At 41.7% G+C, this 5,113-nt stretch overlaps 1 pseudogene; it reads right to left on the bottom strand.

Annotated features, from left to right (window-relative positions):
* Positions 1–654: 654 nt before the first annotated feature.
* Positions 655–1,960, bottom strand: LOC120597118 (transcription factor E3-like; annotated as a pseudogene).
* Positions 1,961–5,113: the final 3,153 nt, after the last annotated feature.

The following is a 5,113-nucleotide window of genomic DNA, read 5'->3' as shown; positions in this document are numbered from 1 at the left end:
TGTGAGAAGAGCTGACTCTGCAGCAGTAGGTGGTTCTCTCAAGATCGCTGCCAAAGGAACAATTTGGCTCTGAGTCAGCTTCCCACATACAGATTGTAGTTACAGTTTTATAGAAAATATTTTCAAGATAATGAGTTCTGAATGCCATAAGAAATACTGGAGCTATGACCACTCTTTGAAGACCACACAAAAAGAACCCATTAGATGTTTATATGCGGTGTTTGTAAAGTCATCGTTCTGACAGTTCATTTCTACTGTACACTTGAAGACAACTGGAAGTAACATTGCAGAGCCTGTCTTCCTCACCCCTTTCTGATTGTAACCAGGAACATCATTGCTTCTAAAGTCCATTGGGACAGCCCTTGGGTGATCTTTAATTCCCCTTTCCCACTTTATTTCCTGTGACTAGTCTTTCACTGACCTTCTCAATTATTACTCTATGCCAGCAAAAGTAATGGAGTGCTGGTTCTGGGGATCTGGACTCAGAGCCCCCAACTAACCATCATCATTCCAAACTGCCCTTCAAGAAAAGAGGCAGGACTCTGCCCGAGGGTAAGGGTCTAACTCTCACTCCTGATCTAGATCTGGAATGTCAACCCGCAAGATTTCAAGATCTGCCCACTTCACCAAGGGCAAGGTCAGCTCAGAGCCCTCCTAGGTTAGGTCACCTTGGTCCCAGATTAAGGCCAGGAGCTTAGGTATCAGTCCTCTCCGTAGTGGAATGCTTGCATGGGAATTTGTTGAGGGAAAGGCCGTGACCTCCTCCTCAACGTTCAGTTGCTCTGGCTTGAGGCTGTCAGAGGCCGAAGTTGTGGCCAGGGAGACCAGCCCTGGGATGAGAGGGACCAGCAGACCATGGATCTGGGCTGGAAGTTTGAGCTTTTGAATTCATATGGTGCTGCAGGCTGTGGTTGGCTTGCTCCAGGGACTGCTGCTGGTTCTCCAGGTCCTTGGAACACTGCTACTTCTAAAACTTGTGGATATAATCCACAGACACTTCCATGATGGTGTTCTTGTTCTAGCACATCTCGAGGTCACTGGACTTGGGTGTGAGGGTGCACAGCTCCTTGATCCTGTCATTAATGTTGAATTGCCTGTAATTTTCAATTAGGTTGTGATTGTCCTTCTGCCATTTCTTCAAAAGGGTCTTGGTCTCCCTCTCAGAGATCTCCCGTTTGGTGTCTGATAGCTCAGCTGGGCAGGAGTTGCTGACAGTGATGGCAGGTGAGGCCACGCCCTGACTATTGTACGCATCAAAAGGATTCCCTGACATTTATAGCGTGCTGCGGAGCTGCAGCCCCACAGTGCCTCCTGGCAGATAACTGAGCATCTCATTGTTGTAACTGGACTCCAGGCTGATGATCTCATCAATAACATCATCAGTTTTCTCTGAGCTTGACCCAATGATGAGTAGTTACATGAGGCTTTTAGGGGTGCTGCTTGTGGGGCCAGTAACATGGGTAGCCTCAGGGGCAAGGAGCAGCTGGGCACTAGCAGCCCCCATGGTCGAGTGAGGGTCTGGTAAGCCAGTTGTGGCCCAAGTGTGGTGGACGGGTACTGTTTTACCTGCTGCTGGGGCACCTGCTTCAGGTGTAGTTTCTTGGGTTCTGCAGATGGGTCTGCACCTTGAGCACCTCTCTGGGCACCTGAGCAAGGGGAGAATGGCCCAATGCGTGGCCCCCAGCAGAGACACCAACCACAGAGATGGCAGGAGAGACAAGTGCAGGACTGGGGAAGGGAGAGGCTGTCCCTGACACTCATGCCTCTCCTGGGCCTGGGCCCACATTAGCTGCTGCTGCAGCAAGACCCACAATGAAGAAGATAATGACATGGCAGGGTCTAGGATCCTCCTTAGCTATAGTGCTAGGGGTTGGCTTTTGAGCTCGTAGAAACTGTCAGGATCAAGGACATTTTCTAATTCGATGTCCTCAGTGATCACAGATTCCAGAAGCAGAGTTGAGGCACTGCTTCCTTTGCTAAGCCGTGGAGCGAGATCTGCTGGGGAGATAGGATGGGCTGTCGAGCTCAACAGGTTTTAAATGCAGCACATGCCATCAAACCAATGCCCCCATTTGGAAATTCGAGAGATGCAATTTCCATAAAAAGCCCACACTAAGCCCCTCTATAGGCTTCATTTATTTTTTTATATTTGTGCCAAGTCTACATCTCACATATGGCTCCTGGCCACTGGATCCCACAATCACCATCAGTGTGGTCTATTCACTGCCTATGCCATGACTAGACTGCCTTTGTGATCCTTCATTTTGCAAGATCTCCTCTGCTCTCTCTACCAATTCACATTAACTCATATTTCTCCCCATCTATGAAGCCTTCCTCATGTGACAACTGCATGCTTCACTGAGCTTTCTCTTTCCTCTGAGTTTTTACAGATGGTAAATTGATGATACAGACTAATTATGGTAGGACTTCCATGCTTCATTCCACATTAAAGATGTTCTGACTTTCCTATCCCCTTTTGTCCAGAAGAATGCAGAGGATAATTACTGTCACTTTTTTGTTTGCTTATGTCATAGGTAGATACATTCATTCCCCTGGATACCAGTGCTAGTAGTTCTGTCAGGGACTGGACTTTTAGCTCATGTTTTCTTTGTATCCCCAGTTGCTCTGCGTGGGGTGGATGCTCTATAAATATTTATTAACTAATGGGTTCATTCTAGAACATAGCCATGCTCAACATGAAACCATCATGTGGAACACATAATCAATTCCAGAGTTATAAGATAAAGTGAAGTAACTGTCATCCTGGAGTATGCACTGCATGTTTCAGAACAGAGTGACGAATACCTTTAAATAATTAAGCATGTATTGACCAGCACTCTTCTAGACATCTTTACCTGTAAGGTAGGTATTATTATTATCCACTTTTATAGACAAGGAAACTGAGGCGTAGCTATTAATTGTAGAATCAGAATTTTAACCAGTAAAATATGGCTCTATACTCAGCTACTGTATTAATGCCTTCAGATCCTTGGAACCTCATGGCAATCAGAAACAGCACTAAGAAAGGTTTCAAGAAGTCTGCACAAGCTTTCGCTTATAGATTTGGCAATGACTAAGTCAAATGTCTCACTTGTGAAAAAGAGTGAGCATCACTCTTTTGAACTACTGATAAACACTTTAGGACATAGACACAATATGTTATAACAATCACAATAGCCGCGACAACTTTCAAATATAAGGTACAAATTTGATGATGATTATCTCTTTTAGAAATCTTGTTTCTGTTCATATTAATAAATGCATGAAACAAGTTTTATAAATATTACATTAGTTTTTACATAAAGGGCCAGATAGTAAATAGTTTAGGGTGTCTGTGACAACTACTCAACTTGGCCATTATAGGGCAAAAACAACCATGAACCATACATAAATAAATGGGCATGGCTATGTTCCAAGAATAAATACCTCATTAACAAAAACAGGCAGTGGCATGCATTTGGTCCATAGCCCTTACTTTCATGACTCTTGGTTTAGATAAATAATTTCTGTCCTGTCAGGTTACTACTAGGGTTGTGAAGTGTTGACTCTACATCTTTAAAATTATTCCATCCATACTTTTGTTAAAAACCACTAATAATAGAAATACTTTTAAATTTCTCTTTCAGGTTTCCATTATTTTTTCTATCCATGGATTTTTAAAAATGTTCCTCAAATATTAAATTAATTAAGGGCTCTAAAAGCAATAGCAAACTCTATGCTTTGTACATTGCTTTACATGCATTGACTTTTAAGGACCTGGGGAAGGCATAAATACTTGATTTTAGTTTCTCATAATTTAGATGCTTCAGATTTGTTTCCACACTTTAGTTCTCAAATATCATGGGAAATATTATAGCAGAAGAGGGAAAAAATGGAGAAAGGGAATAAGGGAAGTCAGAAAAAGAGAAGAGGGGGAATGAATGAGGAAGCAGGGAAGTCTGGACTATAAAGAAAAGAAATATTTATAGCATTCTAAGACTTAGGCTACTGTAATATAAAGCTAATTATGAAATACCTGCCATGAGTAGCATGAAAGTGTGACAGCCCTGTCTAATAAACACACACAAAATTATTGCATTAAGTAGGTGTTATCTAGAATAATAGAACCAATCAGTAAATGATTTACAAAACCCATGCTATTTTAAATTCTGCAGCTTTAGGATGAAAGCATGTAAAGACATTTTATTTGATTTCGATTTTTACTAAGTGGCTTTTTTTTTTTTCCTTCAAATAGAAGTGGTAGAACATCACTTTTGACTACAGAACAGTTGCTATGAACAAGAAAATGGTGAGTCCTCATTTGATCTTTTTGTTTACGGAGATGAGTATGAGAGATACATGTCCAGGAATTTGATCAGACTTGAGGCAAAGAAAAGGGACCTTTTTAAGTGTTGGCCAGAACTTGGCGTAGTCAGGGGATTATAATTGATGGGCATCTAGCTCAGTGGTGAGAAAAGGCTTTGTTTTTCCTGCACTTGGCCTCTGGGTTTGTGAATGAGCCCATGGGAAATCACATACTCAGAGAATAAAGTCAGTGTATGTTGTATTTAAGAAAATATTTATTTTCCTTAATATGGATTGAGATGATAGTTTTCTTAAAATTCTCTGGTAACATTCGTTGAAAAATTGCTGTGTGTGCGTTCACACAGTGGTTCTCTTTTGGAGAACTAGGAAGAATGAGAGGGTTACCTGGGCCTGTAGGGAGACAGACCTGCAGTATTGAGCGCCTTCACTTTACCCCCGCCACCCACCATGGTTAGTCCTGGCTAAATGCAAGTTTTGGACTTTGCTGCTCCACGTCTCTTATGACTTGATCGTTAAGTAAAATAAACTCCTGTGGTCAGGCAGTGGGTTTCTTCTGAAAGCTTGGGTATAGATCTGTGATTTAAAGGTTTGAGGAAAAAGTCTGTTTCAAAAGAAAAAATAAAAGGTGAGACAGGAGACTAATATGGAAGTGTCTCCATGGCATTCATCTGAGAAAGTGTTTAACTTTTGTGTTTTGCTGTTTAGCTTTTTTATTTTTCCCATAAACTCTGGAAATAACCACATTTAAATAAAGTTTTTAAAGTTGTTTCTCTATGTTGGACTTGATTTTAATTATTCCCAACTTGTT

Source organism: Pteropus medius, unplaced genomic scaffold, assembly GCF_902729225.1.
Source record: "Pteropus medius unplaced genomic scaffold, Ma_sr-lr_union100, whole genome shotgun sequence".
NCBI classification, from domain to species: Eukaryota; Metazoa; Chordata; class Mammalia; order Chiroptera; family Pteropodidae; genus Pteropus; species Pteropus medius.
This window is presented reverse-complemented; position numbering and strand designations above follow the sequence as displayed.